Source organism: Lissotriton vulgaris, unplaced genomic scaffold (genome assembly GCF_964263255.1).
Source record: "Lissotriton vulgaris unplaced genomic scaffold, aLisVul1.2 SCAFFOLD_1532, whole genome shotgun sequence".
Lineage (NCBI taxonomy): Eukaryota > Metazoa > Chordata > Amphibia > Caudata > Salamandridae > Lissotriton > Lissotriton vulgaris.
The window spans coordinates 131229-154570 of record NW_028255810.1 but is presented as its reverse complement, the minus strand read 5'-3'; the positions used below and the strand labels follow the sequence as shown (position 1 = coordinate 154570).

Genomic DNA, 23342 nt, shown 5'->3' with positions numbered 1-23342 from the left:
GTGCATCACTCCTATTCTCTTTCAGCTGTTTCTATTCTCTCACTCCCCCTTACTCTCTTTCCCTCACTCCATCCGTCAATCCTCTTCCCTTACTTCACTTTCCTCATTCACTTTTGCTAACTCCCATTCGTTTACTCCCCGACTCCCCTTCACTCCATTTTTCTCTCCCTCTCTTCTTCTGTGTCACTCAGTCTAAAGCCTCACTCCCTCTCACTCACTTGCACTCCTTCTCTTTTTCCCTCATTTTCCTTCCCACACCCGTATACCCTTTCCCTAACTGTCATTGCTGTTTGATTGGATGCACTTCCTTGATGTGCGTAATAAATGTATAGATGCTAAAGCTGTATTTTTTTTACGGGTCTCCTCTCGACAAAACAGACCCACAGAGCACACAGGTGACTTTGGGGGCATTCACCTTTTTTAGCCCCTCTGGAATTGTGAAGAATTGCCAAATAAACAATATTTTCTGTTTGTCCTTTGGTGGCTCCACAACTAAGGTTTGCACATCACTGTCCGATGAAGAGTCTTCTGCCATGTTGAGAGTTGTAAACAACAGGATGTCTGAAGAGCTCCTTCTCCTAAGAAAGTGAAACAGATAGTGAGGAAAGTAGGCGGGTGTTTGAAGATTCTAGTACAGTAACTGCTATGAACCAATCAAAAGTGGTATTTTCAAGTCATGCCGCTTCAAAATGGCGTTTTGCCCGATTTCGCGAAAAGTTTCAAAACACAAAAAGAAGGCAGGGCAGACACTCCCTGACCCCCTAGGATTACTCAGGGGGTCCCTGAAAGACTCGGAAGGGCAAAAAAAACAATTTTTGTTTATAAAAAAATCGCGAGGTGCGCGCACGGTGCACGCACCCCGAAGCAAAAGTGTGTTAAAAACAATAGTGGAGAACGTGGTAAAGGAGGCAGTGAAGAGACTCCCTAACCCCCTAGGCCTTCTCAGGGGGTCCCTGAAAGACCTCTAAAGGCCCAAAAAAGGTGTTTTTTTTTAAAACAAAACCCGCGAGGTGCGCGCACGGTGCAAGCACCCCAAGGAAAAAGTGAGTTAAAAACAATAGTTGAGAACGTGGTAAAAGAGGCAGTGAAGACACTTCCTGACCCCTAGGCCTTCTCAGGGGGTCTCTGAAGGACACCTGAAGGCCCCCAAATTTTTTTTGTTTTAAAACAAGAAATTGCGGGTGCGCGCATGGTGCGCGCACACTGAAAAAAATCACAAAAAAAAGGTAAATAACAACTATTGTCTACCTTAATCTTGAAAGGAAACACTTTGCATTCAGAGTTGTGAGGAAGAGAAATTCCTCCGCCTTTGTGATAAATGCAATCATGTCCATGAATTGTATAGCCAGGTGGAGTGGCTATGGCTAAGTCAGGTCCTGCTGAAGCATTTGACCATGTTTATGTTACAAATGCTAGGTCAATATTGTATCGCTCAAGGAGGTCTTTAAATTCGTCATAGTTTTTTATTAATGACCTTGTGTTAACGAGGATACACCTGAAGGGGCGGGCTTGTTGCTGCTTATTACAGTTTAATTTTAATGAGGGGTTCTCATAATTTAGGAGATTGGGAGAAAATAGGCAGGAGGGACATACTATATTGTTTACATACGTCCTGGGGTAGAGGATGATACAGATTTGGGACTTACCGCTAGACTGGATCGATAGCAGGTCCTCATTAGACTATATCTTTCTGAGGATCGGGTCTGTCTTAAAATAATGGAGAACGTGGTAAAGGGGGCAGTTAAGAGACTCCCTGACCTCCTAGCCCTTCTCAGAGGGTCCAAGAAGGAGCCCTAAAGGCCCAAAAAATATATATATATTTTTTAAAGCGCAAGGTGTGCGCATGTTGCAAGCACCCCAAGGCAAAAGTGAGTAAAAAACAATAGTGGAGAACGTGGTAAAAGAGGCAGTGAAAATACTCCCTGAACCCCTACACCTTCTCAGGGGGTCCCTGAAGGACCCCTGAAGGCCCCAAAAAATGTTTTGTTTTAAAAAAATAAATTGCGGGAGCACGCATGGTGTGCGCAAGCTGAAAAAATCTGAAAAAAAGGTAAATAACAACTATGACTGCTATTTGTTGTTTGATGTTGTAGACTATACTGTTCAACTTTAAGCAAATCATAAAAAGTCGTTGTGCCATGCATATTACTGGATATAGTAAATCCATTATATTATACATAGGCAGTTTGTGAAAAATAAATATATATGAAATAATAAAAATTGATACTATAATGACCAAGTTAAAAACTTTTGAAATTCACTGAAAAAAACATATGTTTCAGACCACATATAGTTAGAAATTAGTGTTTAAAAAACCTTGCAAATTCACTGAAAAAAACAGAGGTTTCACACACATTATAGTTAGGAATTAGCATTTAAAAAACCTTGCAAATTCACTGAAAAAAACATAGGTTTCACACATGTTATAGTTAGCTGGACATTTCACTCATACAAAACCATTGAAATTCCCCCGTTATAGTTAGTTCAGCTAACTATAACTCACACGCCCGCAATGCACTGCTGATGACGTCACATATTACATCACGCATGACATGGTCAGTGACATCACTCATGACATCACTGATGACATCTCAAATGACATCACTGATGACATCACTGATGACATCATCCTTGTGAAAGAGTGGCAGACCTTCTCTCACCCTAATATAACCTTTGATACACACATTCAAAAATAGAAAATAACATTTTCAATACAATAGACAACCAATGCCACTTACAACACACCAATTTAGTAACTCCAAGATCTATACACACATCCACTCATTCATCAACAGTCTTATACAGTCACTCATACATGTACTCACTCATCATATGAACACATAAACAGATACATCCTGGTCATCCTGTTACACACCGACACTTATCCAAAGAGTTACACACACATAACTCATATGTACTAGTTTAAAACATATGTACTTACTCCTAAATACACTATTGAGACAGTCATTCATTCACTAACACACCCATATATACACTCATCCATCCATACAGTAAAAAAAACAAATAATAGCCTATATAGACACTCATGAAGCTACTCACCACACACACTCATCCCCCCATACAGTCCTGCACATATGCTGCCTTCAACACATACAAGCAGTAAGTCACTCATTCATGCATTTATGCACTACGTAAGACCTCGCAACGAAGCATACAGACACTCAGACACTCCTACTGATAATCAATCAAACAATAACCTATATAGACACTCATGTATCACTCATATAGCTACTCACCAAAACATGCAGCCACTTATACAGAAAGTGATTATAAAATTATAAAACTAAGTATAAAAATATTTTTTTCAATTTTTTTATTTGCAAGCTTTTCTTTTTTTTTGTTATGATCACAAGGTCCATGCACCGTGAGCACACCGTGAGTGCCCCGTGCGCGCACCGTAAAATTTACGAGCGCTCACCCCCGAAAGTTTTTTAAAGTTCAAAAACGTAATATCTACGTACTTAATATTATTTTAAAGGTAGACAATATCTGGTATGATAAAGAAAATGGTTTTTTTTAAACTTTGAAGAACAGTATATTACTTTTTAAAGCAATTAGGAATCTCGCAATGGTACGTCACACCGTGAGTGCCCAGTGCACTCACCGTAAAACCTATGAGCGCTCACCCCCGAAAGATTTTTAAAGTTCAAAAATGTAATATCTACGTATTTAATATTAATTTTAAAGGTAGACAATATCTTGTATGATAAAGAAAATGTTTTTTTTTAAATTTGAAGAACAGTATATTACTTTTTTTAAAATTACGAATCTCGCGAGGTTGTGCATTACGTAAGCACTCCGTAAACGCACTTAAGCGCTACGTAAGCACTCCATAAATGCTCCGTAAGCACTCTGTAAGCTTACGTCCAACCATGTGACCGTAAAACAAGAGATTCTATTGGTTTATAATACTTCCTACTCCAATTATTGAAAGACCCCTCCCATGTTAATCATTCATCTTTGACTTTCACAGAAGAAACATCTATTTTCTACAGCTCCTGGGCTTTAGATGAATTTCTGGAAAATGTCTGGACATCCACAGCAACCTGAAAATGATTCTACAACATCAGAGGAAGAATTTGTGCCTGAACAGCAAAGACCTTCCAAAAAAAAGGAATCAATATTTTGGAAGTTTTTTACCTGCCCTGAAGGTTTAAAAAAAGTCAATGCCCCACTGGTCACTTGTAAAATGTGTGAGACAGTTCTATCACGGGTTAGTGCAAATAGGAAATATTCCTTTGGCACTTTTAGTATGGAGCGCTATATTAAAAACATACACCCAACCAATTGGGCGAGAGCAGTAGTATGAAGGGCAGACGAGGAGCAGGGCTCTGCTCCCAGCACATCATTGGTACCACCACCATCAGCACTACCATCTGCTATGTTTCTGAATATTCAACCAGAATTACGCAATCTAATTATGCGTTGTATGACTTGCAACCAACTTATTTCTTATGAGCAACAGTCCATTGAGGCAATTGTGGAAAAGAGTACCAACCACAACTACCGCCGTTAATTTTTTCTTTTTTTTTCAATTATTTGTTCCTGTTGAACAATTGTTTTGTTTAAAAAAGTTCATTTTTTTACCGTTTTTGCAGAAAAAATAAATAAAAAAACAGTTATTTTCAGAACTACCTCTACTGGTCAAAAAAAGAACTCTATTTCTATGTTTGTGTGTAAAAGTTTGTCATAGTGAATGTCTAGTGCAAAACTATAAAGATGTGGTACACAATAAATCTATAGGGTGTTTACCTATAGTATACTGTAGTACTTCCAAAGCACTGAAATGTAACATATGTATATAAATATGTTACAACTCTATGCTTCAATTTGCACTATTAGTGAAAGTGCGTGAATGGGCATGCTTATCACAAGCTCAGTTCGTCATGAGCTACAGTGCTCCGATGCTCATGTCGAAATGAGCTCGTCACGGCCTGTGGAATGCTCACACGCTGGGATAATTCCCCAGCTGTGCTGAGCGTTCCATGGAAACGGGCATGGCCATGACGAGCTCAGTTCATCATGAATGCCAAAGCACTGTAGCTCTTGACGAACTGAGCTTGTTATGAGCATGGGGGCACTGTGTGAGCCCCCCACACTCCAGGGTAGTAGCCCCAGCAGCCAAGGGGTTAACAACAGTTTTATAATCCCCTTGTGTGTCTTTTACACAACTGTTGCATCACATTTGTGATGCAGCAGTGGTACAAAAGATGCACCATAAAGTACGGTTTTTAAAATCTAATGTACTTGCAAGGTGCATCATATTGTAAAATTATGCACCAAAAGGATGCTTTTCTGTATACATGGGGAATGTTCTCGTACAGGAACGCCTCCTAAAAGTGAACAAGTGAAATTTATAATATTTTAATTCAGTCACTTTTGCACTTTTACTACGTAAAAATCCTGCACCTGTTTGCAACAGAAAGCAAATGGCAGTAAGCGAAAGTGAGCGCAAAAGGGAAGGGGTGTGAGAAACAGACAGGAGGAAGTAAAGTGGGGGAAGGGGCGTGACGGTGAGGGAAGGGTTAGGGACAGTTAAGAAATGGATAAGAGGGTGAGGGAAGGGGAGTGAGAGAGAACCAAAAAAAATTAAAAGAGAGGGAAAGTGAATGAGGGAAAGAGGAGGAGTAGTAGAAAGAGAAAGGAAAGAAGATTAAGTGTAAGGGAGAGAGAGAGAGAGAGAGAGAGAGAGAGAGAGAGAGAGAGAGAGAGAGAGAGAGAGAAGAGAGAGAGAGAGAGAGAGAGAGAGAGAGAGAGAGAGAGCAAGGGACTGACAAAAAGTGAGGCAGTTATTCTGTCACAATGAGAGAGTGATAAGTAACTAATTTTTGTTTCTCATGCTTACCTTATAAATAATGAAAAGTTAGACAGTGATGAGAAAGTATTTTTTATTTGTTATACTTACCTTCTAAGAAATATAAGTTGATTAAATATTTTTAATAAATATAATATCTATAAAGAGAAAAAAAATGAATTATAATATATACAATATATATTTCACAATACAAGAGAGAAGGAATGAGATTAAGAATCAGAAAAGAAAACCATTTTTCGTTTCTCATACTTACCTTATATATAATGAAAAGTTAGACAGTGATGAGAAAGTATTTTTTTATTTGTTATACTTACCTTCTAAGAAATAAAATAAGTTAATTAAATATTTTTAATAAATATAATATCTATAAAGAGAAAACAATGAATTATAATATATACAATATATATTTCACAATACAAGAGAGAATGAATGAGATTAAGAATCTGAAAAAACACTAAGAGATATAGTAGGAGTGAAAGAAACAGAAAGGGAAAGAGAAGAAGAATGAGGGATAAACAGAGCGAGAGAGAGAGAAAGAAAGAAAGAGAAAGAGAGAGAGAGTGCCAAAGGTTGCCGCCATCTGTGTGTGCCAGGAGGCACTTATATTTACATCAGGGCTCCTACACAGGAAGAGAGTAAGAGAAAAATGGAAAGAAAGGAGTAAGAGAATAAAGGAAGGAGAGTTATCAAAAAATAATGAGATGCAGGGAATAAGAGTAGACGATCGACGGATGGAGTGAACGAATGAGTATGAGAGAGAGTGACTGAATGGAAGCAGCAGAAATAGAATCAGAGTGATGCAGAGAGAAGAGAACATTAAGTGGAGGAACAGGACTCAGATTGAATGAAGGGGAGTGACAGTGACGGAAGACATATAAAGTTGAGGGAAGGGGAGTGATGGAAAAAGAAGCATATTGAGAAAGAAAAACAAATAAGTGAGAGACAGAAGGATCTATAGAAAGAGAGAGAAACGAAAAGGAACACTGGTGGAGAGAGAAGGAGACAGTAAAAGAGAGAAACAGAGGAAGAGTGACAGACTGTGAGGAACTAAATCAGTTATAGTGACTGACACAGAGGAAAAGATGGAAAAAAGGGTAGTGAACGAAAGGGAGTGATGAAGTGAAACAAGTGAAGTGAGTGAAGATCAGTCAAGGATGAAGTGAAAGAAATAGAGTAAGGGGACAGTGAAAACAGACTGATCGATACAGGAAGACAAAGATAGTGATGGAGGAAGATAAAATAACAAGTCAGGGACAGACAGGAGAATGAGAGAGTTGAACAAAATGAGTGAGGGTGAAGGAAGAGTGATGGTGAAAGAAGGAGTATAAAGGTGAATGAAGGGGAGTAAATACAATAAGGGAAGAAGAGTAAGATGAGGAAAGGTAAAGGAGTAAGAGAGAAACTGAAGAAAGGATAGACAGAAAGAAAAGTAAGAAAATGATGAAAAAGTATTTTAAGATTGTCATACTTACCTTTTAAATGTAATATCTGTGGAAGAGAATAAACAATTGAGTTATGATATATATTCACTGAAAAAACCATAGGTTTTAAACCTGTTATAGTTAGGAAGTAGCATTCAAAAAACCTATTAAATTCACTGAAAAAACCAAAGGTTTTACACACGTTATAGTTAGGAAGTAGCATTTACACAACCTATGAAATTCACTGAAAAAACCATAGGTTTGATACATGTTATAGTTAACTGGACATTTTACTCATATAAAACCAATGAAATTCCCCCGTTATAGTTACTTCAGCTAACTATAACTCGCGTGCCCGCAATGCACTGCTGATGACGTCACATAGTACTTCACTCATGCTTTGAACATTTTAGTTTCTATTTTTGAATGTGTGTATCAAAGGTTATATTACGCTGAGAGGAGGTCTATCACTTTTTCAGAAGGATGATATCATCAGTGATATCATCAGTGATGTAATTTCAGATATCATCAGAGATGTCATAAGTGATGTCACTGACCATGTGATGAGTGATGTAATATGTGACATCATCAGCAGTGCATTGCGCGCGCGCGAGTTATAGTTAGCTGAAGTAACTATAACGGGGAATTTCATTGGTTTTATATGAGTAAAATGTCCAGTTCACTATAACATGTGTCAAACCTATGTTTTTTTCAGTGAATTTCATAGCTTTTGTAAATGCTACTTCCTAACTATAACGTGTGTAAAACCCTTGGTTTTTTTCAGTGAATTTCATAGGTTTTTTGAATGCTACTTCCTAACTATAACAGGTTTAAAACCTATGGTTTTTTCAGTGAATTTCATAGGTTTTTTAAATGCTAATTTTAAACTATATCGTGAATGCAACCTGTAGTTTTGTCAATGAATTTCTGCAAATATTTTTTTCGGAAAGAAATAGTTTTGTTGACTGTCAGAGTTGTATACAGATTCCTTGTAAAGCACTAGTGGATTAGAAAGTCTCTACCTTGCCTTATTTTGAAAGTATTGAAATTTGTAAGTAAATGGAGATCGCCTTTGTAAACTTTTTTGCGCGACCGGGTGCCGGCACCCTCTGCACCTTGCCTTATTTTGATCGCATCAAATTTGTCAGTAAATGGAGATCGCCTTTCAAAACTTTCCTGCGCGACCGGGTGTGCGCACCCTCCTATATATTTTCAGAAAACATAGCAATTGCAACTCATTGAGTGTCTTCATACACCCCTTAATCAAGTTATAGTACGTCAAAGAGACTGTACCTAGCCTTCTTTTTTATTGTTATGAAACTTTTCAGTAAATGGAGCCGAACGTGTTTTTAAACTTTCGTGCGTGACTGGATGCACACACCCCAGTATTTTTTGAAAAACATAAAAGGTTTCATACATTAACAATTGTGTGCTTGATTCTCCTTCTGAAGATGTACAGCATCAGGATGTGTTTAGGTTTACTCCTTTTCACGTTTTGAAACTTCAGTGAATTACACCGCTACTTTCAAATGACGTACATGACCAGATACTGTCACCGCGTACACGTCCTCATACGCGCATGTGAAGTCATGTGACTTGAAAACAACATTTCCAATTGCTTCTTAGTTTCTGTTCTGGAATTTTCACAGATCCCACCCACTTCCCTCCCTCAGCACGTACATGTCCTAATGCGTGTATGTGAAGTCATGTCACTCGAAAACAACACTTCCAATTGGTTCTTAGTAGTTTCTATTCTGGAATTTTCACGGACCAGTCCACCCACTTCCCTCACTATCTTTTGTACTCTCAAGGGAGAACAACGTCTTACATCTTTCTGAAGACTTTGCTGAAATGGCTGCCACTCCGAATTCGTCTTCCGAATCTGAAGGAAATGATCGACTACCTTTAAGAAAAAAGAAAGAATCGTTCATCTGGCAATTTTTCACTTATCCTAAGGATAAAAAAAAAGTGAATGCACCAAAGGTAACTTGCACAATCTGTGACGCAGTTCTCTCAAGAGGAAATCCGTCCAAAAACTATTCCTTTTCCATACATACCATGATGAGGCATGTAAAACAAGTGCACCCTGTGAAATTTGCACAGGCATCAACAAGAGCCCTAGCCACGCAACTACCATCAGATGTGGCCAGCACATCTTCTGGTGGATAACGTCTTTCTCCATCCAGTGCAGAGATGGACTTGAGACCATATTTGGCAAAGGTGCATATGAAAAGCAACGAGTGTGGAGAACTTCTTCTGTACGGAGAACAGAGCCTTGTTCTTATTAAAATGAAAATTGATAATCACAAATGCTCCAACAGAAGACAATTATGCAAAAAAGCGACGATACTTTGGGCATATTATGAAGGAGACGTAATACATTATCCTCGGTTTCATTGACAGGACACTGCCGATAAAACAACGATAATAGCCTTCATAATATGATCTATGAATTGCAACCGAAACCTACTTTAGTTGTCTTTACATCTAACATTAGATTCGATTGCAATTCATAGAGCATATTATCAACACCGTTATCGCCGCTATATCTGCAGTTTTCTGCCGATAAAACCGGCGTTAATGTTTTACCTATCCTTGAAAATATTCTGCTGCACCTTCTTGAAAACGGCATTACATCGCCTGCCGTAAGACCACTTTGCATATGTTGCGCACAGTATCTTAATGATATGCAAAGTGGGCGTAGGTCGAACCACATGCAAAATGTGGTTGGAGGAGAAAACACCCTACCACTAAAAGAGGCGTTGCGAGAAAAAGAGGTGGAATAAACTTGTTTATCGCAGGACTGTTAAAGCCTGCTCTAATCAAGTATTAAGCAGCGTTAACGTAAGAGTGTGGAAAATAACACTAAATCCACCCCGTCCCCTAATTACAAGGCACACATTACTGTGTGAAAACAACTTTTGTTTTCACGCGATAATGTTAAGTACCGCGGCTGTTACAGCATTTACTATCACATATGTGTTCCTATTGATATTAAAGCACTTACACCGTGTTAAATTCCGCCCATACCGTTGATATTTACAACGCCGAGCAGCGGCAATTTTTATCGCTTAGGAGTCTTGCTATTATGAAAATGTATCTCCTAAGTCTCTGATTCACAAACTATGCACCGCGGCTCCCCTGTGCGCCGCAATAACATGCCAGGGGCGCCGCGCCCACTGTAGACTGACTAACCGTCCATAAATTCCACGGACGTCAGTACCCTGTTATCTGCAATTGTGGCCATCAAAAGGAGCTGCGCTGCTCCCCTCTGAGAGGCCTCACTCCCACTGCTGCAGCGGCTGCGCACTCCTCCAGGAGCAGCCCCTCCCATCCATTGAAGTTCTGTGTCGGTCTCATTACCACTTAGTAAATGAAAAGAAGCACTGAAGGATATTCAAGTATGTAGTACTCCTCCTGCTACAGCATATGGAATGGATTGTGTTGGGTATAAAAAAGTGAAACACCCACGCTACAATCATATAGAACACTTCCTTTAAAGAAGCCTGTGAATAACTTTAAAAGATCAGGTTAGCCTTCTTTTCCTCTCTCATCATTCTTGAACCAAAGTATTTACAATACTATATTGAACAATGCCATGGTTGCTGCTTTTTTATTTTAAGAATCTTGCAATCATTCGCAAAGCCAATAGACATGGCTTCTTTTTCCTGACAAAAAACGTGCAATATTACATATCTACATAGAATGACAGAAAAAAACATAACACTACAAAGGCCCAACACTCTGCTAAACGCAGATTTTTAACCTATGAGGCAGATTTATGTTAACTGCCGCATCCCCAAGGATCCACCAGTTATTGTGCGCCACAGTGCGCCACTGCTCTGCCACCCATGGTGCGCTACATTTATAATGTGGCGCACCATGGTGGAAAAACAGCACATATGTGTAACGCATCTGTGCCGGAAAAGTGGTACATTGCTAGAGTTGCGTCACAAGTGTGACGCAGCTCCAGCAAGGCTCGGGGGTGCCCCATATTCACAATGCTGCATCAAGACCTACGCCTGCTTGAAGCACATGCAGGGTTTTGAGGCAGCATTGGCCTGAAAGTGACTGAGTAAAATCTCATACATTTCACTCAGCCACTTTCAGAAGGCCTTCCTGCACAGGAACGCCCCCCCCCCCCCTGCACAGGAACACTTCCTTATGGTGCAGGAGTTCACAACGTAACATATCTCCTAGATGCATCACGTTATAAATATGGCGCATTATTTGCACCATCATTGCATCAAATAAAGTGATGGAATTGTGGTGCAAAGAGACGCAAGGGCATCATAAATCTGCCCCTATGTGTTTTAAAGTGCCCTCTAAATTACAACCAACACTCTCTTTGAAGAGGCCCCCCAGTTTTTTTAACACCTCTTAACTCCTCTCATGCTCATGACAGAGCCGCTCCGTCGTGAGCATTGCCTGGGCTGTCCTCATGACGGAGCGGTTCTGTCATGGCTCTGCTGCTGCGCCTGCGCAGCACTGATTTTGTGCCTGCGCAGCACGTTCTATTGACTGAGCAGAGCCATGACAGAACCATTCTGTCATGAGCACAGCTCAACCGCAGCTCGTGAAGGAGTGGCTCCATCATGAGCATGCGAGCGCCACTCAGCCCCCCGCCCCCCTAACGCTGAAGCGGAATTGCCACCGCAGCAAAGAAGTTAAAGTCCTGGAAAGAACACCATTTAACATTTAATATCATTTACCACCAATGTTTTCATATATCAGTGTTGCTGAACTCAGTGAAATGTCGCTGATTTCATTAAATCACTTTTAAGGCACTCCTTATGACAATGCACCCAATCCTGTGTGGAAGTGCTTATATTAAACATGACACTGGTATAACCAGGATACACAAAGAAATGACACAGTCATGGAAAAGTTTCTTTATTTTTTATACTTACCTAAGAAATAGTAACAAAGTAAAAGTAAATTTCTTTTAAAAACATAGTATCTGTGGAAGAAAAGTAAAAATAAGATTATAATGTACATTTCATAAAACAAAAAAAGTAGGAGTGAATGAAACAGAAAGTAAAACAAAAAAAGACCAAGGGAGAGAGAAAGAGACAGAAACAGAATGTCTAGTATATAAATTAATAAGTAACATAATTAATTGAAAGAGATAATAGCACTGAAGGAATGAGTCTCTAAACGAAAGTAAAGTAAGAGTCAAAATAAAAGTATGATCAGTGATAGTACACAAAGTAAACAGTCTCTTAAAGAAACACAGTAGGAGTACAGGAATATCTTAAGGAGATACATTAAATAAAGGAAAAACAGTAAGAGAAACAGAGTGAAAAAGGGTGAGTAACAGAAAGTAAACAGAGTACAAATAGACAAGCACAGCAAGACACATATAAATATAAACAAAGTAGGGTAAGAGAAGTAAAGTATGGGCCTTATTTATGAAGGCCTTGCACCGCACATGCGTCACTTTTAACATGACAAAAATTGGTGCATCGGTGGCGCAAGGCTTTCATAAATGAGGCCCTTTACATTAAAGTGTAAGAATTGAGCATAATTAATGAAAACAAAGTAAGGGAACAAATATTAGATACAGTAAGACAAACAAATTCAGATTCTAGAAACAAAGGTGATGCAAGGTCAATAAAGGTGAGTCACCATAAGACAACAGTAGAAACAAACTGAAGAGATAGATAGACTGAATTAGAAAGTGACAGAAAAGATGTTACAGAAACAGGAAAAAAATTAAGCAACACAAAATGTGAATGAGTTAACACCATCGATGCTAGTGTTATTTTCCTCCTGTGCTGAGTTATGTTTATTCCCATTGTTCATGACGAGCTCACCTCATCATGAGTGTATGGAGGTGTACACCATGACGAGCTGAGCTCGTCATGAGCGTCGAAGGAGTTAAACGGAATAAGTGTGACTAAACAGTACTGAGAAAGGAAGGAGATAAAAACAATAAGGATAAGAGAGAGGCAGACAAAACTCTCGGATGTTATTAGTTGTACTTACCTTATAAATGTAATATCTGTGGAAGACAGTAAAAAAATCTGTTATAATACATATTTCTAAATCCAATGTAACAACATAACTTAAACAACATATTACATGGTTTATTTTTGCTGTCCTCAGAATACATTGATTTTCACTATAAACAGTGATTTCAATATTAATCATCATGTAACAGCGGGGAAAAAAACCACAATCAAAATGATTGTATTTAAAAAACCCATACAAGATCTCCATACATAATATAAATACCTGAAAAAGACATGTCTTAAATGTTTTTCTCTAATTCGCAATTTCTTGAGTAAGCACAGTACATCTTCCACAGTTACAAACTAATTAAACTATACCACCTATTTTTAAATACATCTCAACAAAGCCCCGTGCAAGTATCTTCTTTAAAAATCTATCTTAAGTACACATTTTCTTCTCTCATACCTTTCCGTGTGGCCAAATTGTATAAGTTAACTTGTTATCTTTTAAATACCTCTCCAAAAACTTGCGTCCATATATGTTCTAAAATAATTATCTGATGTACTCATTTTGTTGTCTCATATTTTTCCGCGTGGCCAAATACTATGAGTTAAGTAGTTATTTTCTGAAATTTCTTAATCTTATCTATTCTTTTCTGAATCTTTCCAGTTAAAATTTGTAACGTGTTCTATACCATCAAACATTAAGTAAACTTGTACCTGATGCTATCACTATGCCAAATACAAATTTCATTTCTAGATTTGCACACCCTCAGTCACATAATATTTCTAAACAACAGAGTTTCATATCTTTACAGTATTAATCTTCCTACACCAAGTCATTTTACTGAAATTTGGGTTGCAAAAATACCAGATAGGAGTTAGTGAAGCCAAAAGGCAAACGTTTCTTAAAAGTCAATTGACTATCATTGCAAACCGTCCAGCCTGTTCGACTCTTCAAATAAGCTGTGTAATGTCCTGATGATGTTGAAGGCCCTTCATGAAAAATAATGGCTACAGTTACAAATGTTCTTCTAGAAATTGATACTTGAGAAGCCACAACATTTTTAATTAAAGTTGACAATTTACTCCCATCAGCTCTGCATCGTTGAAACATTCAAATTACATATTGTCCATACCTGTGGATAAATAAAGTTGATAACATTTCAGACCTACATTGAGAACAGACCATGTTCTGATGCGCATCTTTAACTAGTTTATTAAAAGATACTTCTTTACAGTCTGGTAATGTTAAATATATAAATCTTTCACTGTGTATATCAGTAATACTTGAAAATGAGCAATTATCACACTTATGTTCCCATTTATAAGAAAGGCCAAAAAGACAATCAATATCTACACCTTCATCTTCCAAAACTGTAAACATATACATAATAAATTCCTGAAAATCTTGCTGAATATTCTGAGAAAATTGATTTAGTCCTGCACATATGTCTAAAACATTCCTTAGTTCTGAAACACTTGCTACTTCACTATCACCACTGTTACATTTTTCAAATACAGAATTTAATGAACAACAAAATGTTTGCTCCCGATTTTGTACAATCTGTTCCTTAACATTTTTTAGAAAAAAAAACAACATTAACTACTACATTTGCATAGCAGTTGACACCAGACCTGTTTTCAAACTTAAATCCAACAATCTCTTCAATACTAAGGTTTGTCTGACGCCTACCAACGACAGCTACATCTTTTTTTCTTCGTTTCTCAACTACTTCGGCACATTTTTCCTCATTTCTCCTTTTCTGACAAACCATACGCCTTTCAATTAAAGGATATTGAGGCTAATCTTGGAGCATATTCTCTTCTTAACCTATTATACTCCTTCACACAATTTAAATCTGCACTAATCTTTGTCTCATCATAATCAATTAGATAAAGTCCACATAAAGTTCTAACTCGCGATAAAGCAACATACGCCATACCCTCTTTGAATACAGTGCTTCCAATACTTACCAAAGCACAATCTACACTTAAACCTTGCGATTTGTGAATAGTCACTGCATATGTCAAACAAATTGGAAATTGCTTCCGACTGACATATAAGTCTTTCATAAGCAAAAAACGAGTTGAACAGCGACTAATTTGTTGAACTTCCTCAATTCCATCAAATTTAATTCTTAGAAATTCAATCGCATCCCTATTTGTATAATTGACAAAACCAACAACATTACCCATTGCTCCATTTACCAATCCTCTTTCTACATGTAAATTTCTCCGTAAAATTGTCCGACAATTTAAACATACATACGGATTTTTCTCTAAGCCAGCATTTTTAGATATAGATTTCTGAAGAGAATCCAATTTTAACTTCAACTTTTCAGACAAAACAATAGTACTACCTTCATGCTCTATTCTATCTTTAGCTTCCAGTTTCTTAATTTCTTGATTTTCTAAATTCAACATTTTCTCATTAAAAACTGAACATTCTTTGAGAGTTGGCATCAAGCATATGACTGACTTATCTGCTACCTCTTTACTATATATTTTCTCAGGTACATTATCTTCATTAGGAAACAGCTTGGAAAGTAATCGTGTTCGTAGAGTGTCTTTCACATCTTCAGTTAGTTTTCCAATCCTTATATCTTGAAGAATATTTCCATATTTAGTATCCTTTGCCTGTCGCATATTTTGAATCAGTTCAGTGTATTTGAAATGTGACCATATATTAACATTTCCAATACTGCCCAGGCACTTTCTGGTCTCCTCATGCGTAACAGTTTCAAATACAGGTTGTCCTTTCACAGGAGTTAGCTGCAGTAGATCTCCATAAACTATGACATGTTTACCTCCAAATAACACATCATACTCTGTCTTAAGTATCTGTTGCATTCTTAAATGCACAAAAGCAAGCATTAAATTGGATACCATGCTTACCGCATCAATAACAGGAAGTTTCATTTTTTTAAGGACTCTAGAAACTTCAAAACAAGCTTCTCCAGAAAGCTTGTGATATTGTAATTTATTTTCATGTTCAACTGGCAGCATCAGTAAACGATGTAAAGTAATACCTTTAATATTATGTGCTGCCAATCCAGTTGGAGCATAAACAACACACGACAGTGTTGACTGAGTTCTTTGCTGTAGATATGTAGTAATTCCTTTAATTAGGAAACTTTTACCAGTTCCAGCTTCTCCACTTACATATAGTCGAATAGGTTCAAACGACATACATGAGCAATCTTTTTTTTTATGACGAAAGCCATGCTCAATGTGCTCTGTCACTTCATCATAAATCTGTCTTTGCTCAAGATTAAATTGCTTCTTTAATTCTTCTAAGTTTATTACTTCCTCTTGACCTTGCTGCATTGCTCTTTCAACCTCATCCATGGCAGTGGCTGCTTCATTTTGGATAATTGGTTGTCCCAGTGGATCTTGACTTAATGAAGCCGAACTTTGACCACCTTGTGAACTATCTCTAGCAATCTCCGCTGCAATTGTTGCTTCTTGCTCTATTTCATCATTCCACATTTGGAGATAATTACTAAAAACTGGACATTCGATAGTACTTTTAGATGCGTTGAATGAATCTTCATAACTATCAAATTCCCCAAGTAGTTCCTCTTCTGTACGCCATGGTTTAAACAGTTGCAAAAGAGCAAAATAGTAAAATTCTCTTATGTCAGGTGTATCGCAACTCAGTTTTCGATGATTAATCAAGTGTCCTTTTCTTTGTTTCACCAGACATCCTTCATGTCCAATTACAGCGTGTACACCTTTATCAATATTCTCTGCAATATTCCTTTTAAAAGTGTAGTTTTGAAGTATTTCATACAGACAAATGTTTTCAAGCAGAGTACTCCTATTTGGATAGTATGTATCCAACAAATTTGTTTTTCAGAATGTATGTACTGTTTGGTTCTTTCTGGGCTAAATATTCAATTTCTTGCACAGGTTTCAGAACACGCTTTCGAGTTTCTGCAAGACCCAAACTCACCCAGAGAATAGTCCTTGATTTTGCATAAAGACTTGCTGATGATAACCGATCACAACATTCATATGCTCCAATTTCTCGGTGAGACAACATCTTCAAACTGTACGAATACAATTTCTTGCTTAGGCTCTTTTCATGAGAAATGTCTTCCCACATCTCCTTCAGTTCCGTCTTTTCAGATTTCGTGATGTAAGACGTTACATATCGAGCCACAGCAATGGAGTTGTCTGCAACATATTGTATGTCCATGTTAGCATTCCACATGGACAAAATGACTGGATTATAGTCATTTATATATTTGGATTCTTCACCTCTTCTTAAATTGTACGTATTTTTAGGTGACCTTCTTCTGATGTTATGTCGCAAAGATGACATCAAATTGTTGACTCTTCCTTTTGAAAGTACCGGTCGTGCAAATCCAAAACGACATTTGGTGTGAAATTTACTCTTTGATTTGAATTTTCGCCGACAATATTTTCCACAACGATGACTCTGAAAGCGTAACACTTTTCCTCTTAAGTCCTTATCAGTTGTACTATTAGGTATGTCACAAGTGGCATACTGTTCAATGAAAGACACTACACTCTCATCTGAGTCTCTTCCAAATTTAGGAGCATCCTTGATCTATAACAGCATATGATTATGAGGAGCACCTCTTGCTTGATATTCTTTTCTCCAAAAGAAATCCAGTACTTCACCAAGAGGTGGATTTTTCTTGTTTGTAAAAAAAGACATCATAGCTTCAAATCTATGATTAAAATATCTGCAAACATTAACTGGATCTAACGAACACAGTTCTCCAGGTGTCTTGTAGTTTATATTTTCTATGTTTGCATTCGCCTCCCGAAGAAATTCAAGCAAATCTTCCCAAGCATACTCTGCACAGCTTAGAGTTAAAAACCATGTATGTGCTCCTAAGTTTCTAAGCATGCACTTCAAATCTCCATGACGACGGTACCAATACTCATTAGTACCACGCTGACAAGCCATTAAATTAATTAGGTTTAAATCCAAAACACTATCTTTCTGTTGCACTTTATCCATAAATTCCTTTGCTGAAACATTTTGCAGATGAACTCCACTTTTTAAGATATGGTTTACTGCATAAGACAGACCAGATAAGTCACTCTCAAACAGAAGAGGAAACAAATATGGAATGCATTGGCGAAACCTCGGATCTTCTGCATATAATCTTGTTGTCCGGTACTCAGATGCAGGAATCTGCATAGGTCGATCTTCATATCGTGTACCTTCACCTGTAGGGAATAACTGTGGAAAACAACGACTGTCCAAACTTTCTTCCCACACACTAATAGGATTTCCTTTCGCTTTTTTCATCTGAAATAATTCAATAGCATTCCTTATTGCGTCTTTGGAATGCAGTGGATGAACACTGTAATGCTTATAAATTTCTTCACTTCTGGATAAGTCAACTTTTTCAATTTGTCCAATAGACAAATCATTGTCCTCTTCTTCACTTACTTCTTCTTCTTCTACGTATACATCTTTATAGTACTTATCTTATTGTTTTGGACTAAATACAATGTTGCCTTTTTGACTTTTCTAACATCCACTAAATCTTGCCAGATTTTCTTACTCTTTGTAGGTACACCATTAACTGGAATAACTAGAGGTTCTTCTTCTACACTTTCAACACCAATTGTTTCCATATTTTTTTTTAAATCAAGTGGCAGATATGCAACTCTACCCTTTAATCCTCTTTGTAAATCTGAAGGATTTAATTTGCCAGTCTTAGGCTCCATACAAACAATAGCCTGAAAAGGATGTACACATTGAATCAGAATATTTGAGGGGAATATAGTTTTGTCTTTCGAAACCATCTGCCACCAGGTAGAAGATGATCTTAAATGTAAAACGAAAACTAGGGAAAAAAAGGCAAAGGGGTGGTTTGATAAAGAATGCTCCAAATCCCACAGAGAATTACATAAAGCCCTGAAAGTAATACCTCGAGATAGACTAGAGATGATCAGGCTTAGGAAAAAGTATAATCTGGATATTCAAAGAAGGAAAAACGAAATAAAAAGACAAGCTTGGGATGACTTGCATGAGAAGGCTACTCTGAGGGATAGCGCCAAATTCTGGACAATTGTCAGTACCCCCCTGTTCAATGGGAAAGAAAATGCACCACTAGAGGTGAATATCCCCGAACAGGATTGGCTGGATCACTTTCAAAGGATCTATGGCAGTAATCTTGAGCAAGGCCCCACAGACCCAATTGTGATGGATATAAAAGATACCCCACCTAGATTTACTATAAAAGAGGTACAGAAGGCAATAGAGGACACAGCGGCTCAGAAGGCCCCTGTCCCAGATGGCGTACCTGCCGACATGTACAAAACAAACTCGGCCATGTGGTCAGTTATCCTCACTAATGTTTTTAATGTAGTCAGTGTGGATAAGACAAGAGCAGCAACAACTTGGTCACAATCTATTATAATCCCCATATTTAAGAAGGGTCAAAAGGGGGACCCAAGATGCTATAGGCCCATATCATTGTTAGATTCTTCATTTAAAATCCTAGGTAAGGTTATCCTAGAAAGAATCTCAGCCTGGGCCACTAATAAAGATATCCTGTGTGAGGCTCAGTACGGTTTTCGATCTGGTAGAGGCACAGAAGACCAATGCCTAAATTTACATCTTACCCTGAGCAAATATACAGTAGCATCAAGGGGGATGATGTATCTAGCTTTCATGGACTTGTCCACAGCCTTTGATCTAGTCAATAGGTCAAATCTGTGGACAATACTCCTAGAAAGAGGACTAGATAGAGCACTTGTGGATTTCTTGGCACAACTGCATAGTGACCTGAGGGCGACCATTCGTATGTCCCAGGAGGGAAACTGTACCACATTTTTTAAATCTGGAAGGGGGGTCCGCCAAGGATGCATCTTGGCTTCTATGCTCTTCTCCCTTTATATTAACTCACTGGGAAAGTCCTTGGAAGTGGCCACTACTGATGTACCGCGCATGGGTGGCTTCTTGATGCCGGTTTTATTATATGCCGATGACATGGTACTGTTGTCGAGAATCCCAAATGGCCTACAACATCTACTAAACGCCTTTGGGACTTTCATGCAAGACCTGGATTTATTAATAAATACAGAGAAATCACATGTCATGGCAGTGGGCAAAGGCAAGAAAAGCACCAAAACCCTCTCCTGTAATGGCTCTGTGCTCTGCAACGTCAAAGTTTTCACCTTCCTAGGAGTGGTGTTCGATGAGAAAGGGACGTGGGCACCACAAATCTCGAGCAAAGCAGCGGCAGTAAAGAGATCGTCGGCCGCTATCCTGGGTTTCGCAAAACGACTTGGCGGCAAACCGGCCGAGGCAAAATTGTCCATCTATAAAGCCAAAACCCTGGCCATTGCCAGGTACGGGGCTTCAATATGGGGTTTTAAAAACATGACCCGTATACAAAGAGAGGAGAATATATTTTTGCGATCCCTTATGGGCCTCCCCCAAACTACTCCTGCCTTTGCAGTTCATATGGAATTGGGGATGGGGTATATTGAAGACACTCTGACCTTGGCCCCACTTTTGTCATGGATTAAAACATGGCTTAACCCCGATTTAACTCTAAATCATAAGATCATCAGGGATTGCATGGGGAGGGATGGAGTGGCTGAGATCGGGTGGCTAACACATATTAAAACATTAGCAGGATATTTGGGCCGTCCTGATCTATATACAAAACCTGAAGGTCTGTTAAGAGAAGATATCAAATGGGCTAAGACCTATTTCATAAAGAAAAAGGAGGCAGAAAGAGAGACATGCAAAATAATGAAGCCAACTGTAAGGTCTCCCTACATGATGATTACATCGCCATCTATACAACCATACTTGACGATAGTAAACAAACCATATCATCGGTGGCTCCTTACAAAATTTCGATTTAATCAAGCTCATTTTCTGCTGGGCGAATATGATGAGTGGTGTAAGCCCCATGAAAATGCTCCCTGCAGTTGTGATGATTTTTCTGACCTGGATTTATTGCATTTTGTGTTTTTTTGCCCCTTTTTTAAGAGTGGTAGGGAGAGGTTTATCAAGCCAATATTGAGAGGTCAAGAGTTTATGCAAGTTAAACCGGCTTTATTGTTCCTGCAGCTTATGGAATCACCATTAGTAATGTGTGGGGTTGCTAATTTTTTGACAATGTCAATTCGGTTCAGGCAAAATAGACTTCGGCCATCTCTTGCCTTACAGTATGAAAATTGAGGTTTGACCTAAATTCTTTTTAGGTTAGTTGTCCCGTAACTTTCAATTTATTCCGGGAATCTCGCAAGATTTGCACACTTTGCTTGATTTGTAATATGGATGTAAATTGATTGTAAATAGAACTGTAAATAGGGCAGTAGTAAATCAATGTATAAACATTGTAATACTCCGAAAGATTTGTACTACCGACAGTGGCTCCAAAAATCATGTAGTTGTAAGTAAGTTTCTTGTATAGTTATCTTGATTATTGTCAAAGACGTGTATATATTATATTTTGTGTTTTTAAAAAAAAAAACTTTTATATAAACCAATTTTTAAACTTGTACTTGAGATCAGAAATGAATGTATAGCATACTTTTATGATTTTAAAATAATCGAATAAAGTGTATTTGACTCTGACTCTGACTCTGAATCTGAATAGTCTCATAAGTATTTAAATCCATCAGTTCTGATGGAATATTTATCAACTCAAGATTATTTGGACAGCTCTAGCAGGCATTCTATTTTCATTTAATTTATTATAACAATATTTACAAATAAGTTGCTCAAAACCCAAATCAAAATTATTTTCCACCAACAAATAAGTTGCAAAATCTTTCCATTGACTATTACTTTCATGTTCACTTTTTAAATATAAATCAACTAACCTAGTTTGACTTTTGTAATGAATGCGTCGACAACAGACACAAGGAAACTTTGGTTTCTCACCTGCAATAACCTTAAACTTTGTTATTTCCTGTTCAAAATTTTCAATATTAATATTTACAACTTTTTCTTACACATTTCCTTCTATAATTATATCAGTTTCTGCATTATCTTCCTCTGGACCAAAATAACTTACCTCAAATTCTGCACAAATCTTCTTAACATCTAATTCACATCCATGTAAAAGAGCACTATTTAACTGTTTAAGTTTAAGTGCTGGACTTTTTGCATAATACAACTTTCTCACTAATTTTCTCATTTTGGTATGATGTACTGCTAACATCCTGAAGTGATGAAAGACACTCTGGCATATTTTTTTAGAAAGACAAGCCAGAGAATGACCTTACAGACCTATTTTTTCTCGCACTCTGCAATGATCTAATTCTTGCAACATTACACATTTTTTTAAGACTTTCTTTAGTGTACTTACGTAAGAAATTGCGAAAGAAATCAATTGAATCCTGTCGTACACTACAACTGCTACTACAATTCCAACTGTAAACAGGAATATTAGGACGTCCCTCTTAAACATCTCCAGCCATCACCTCTTCTGCATTTCTAACCACAATTTTCTCTTTCTCAATTACACAACCATCCTTCACCTCATATGCTCGACCACTGGTGTCAACTGCATGCAACAAATCGTTACTTTGAAAGTAACTCTCTTCATTAAAAAATGGCTCAGAAGTTTAAGTATGCATCCACTTCCCAGAAAACACTTTACAAAAATTACTTCTATTTATGTGTCTCTTCCATTTACTTTTAGCTTTTAAAACTCGGATTGCCTCATTTAGTGTATTTATTCTATTAAGTACTAAAATAAATAATTTTCTTTTTGTCTCAAACGCGCGCTGAACAATACCCTCTATATGTTCTTTCTTCTTATAAAAAGCAGATCTTCTCTTACAAACGTTCTCCTTTTTTAATAAATTCGAAACTACTCTATTATAAAACATACGCTTCCTGATTTGCGTGAACTGATTCGTCCGAGTTTTACTATAAAGATTTTCCTCTCTGCTGATTCCAGAAACAATTTTATGTTGTGTTCCATTTCTCCTTCTCAATACTGATAATTCTTTTTCCTTTTGAACGTTATTGATTTCAGTTTTTCTTTGAGTTAATCTTCTTAAAAAAAATTTGGTTCTCTTACCAGGAGCACTCTTCTTTTTATCCGTCCTTTGTTGTTTTGATAATTCTTGAATTTCTTTCTTCTTCAAATTGTATGTCCGTTTATA

At 37.6% G+C, this 23342-nt stretch overlaps 1 pseudogene; it reads right to left on the bottom strand.

Moving 5' to 3' along the window:
* Positions 1 to 352: 352 nt before the first annotated feature.
* LOC147658886 (uncharacterized) overlaps positions 353 to 23342 on the bottom strand; it is a 40535-nt pseudogene continuing 17545 nt past the window's right edge.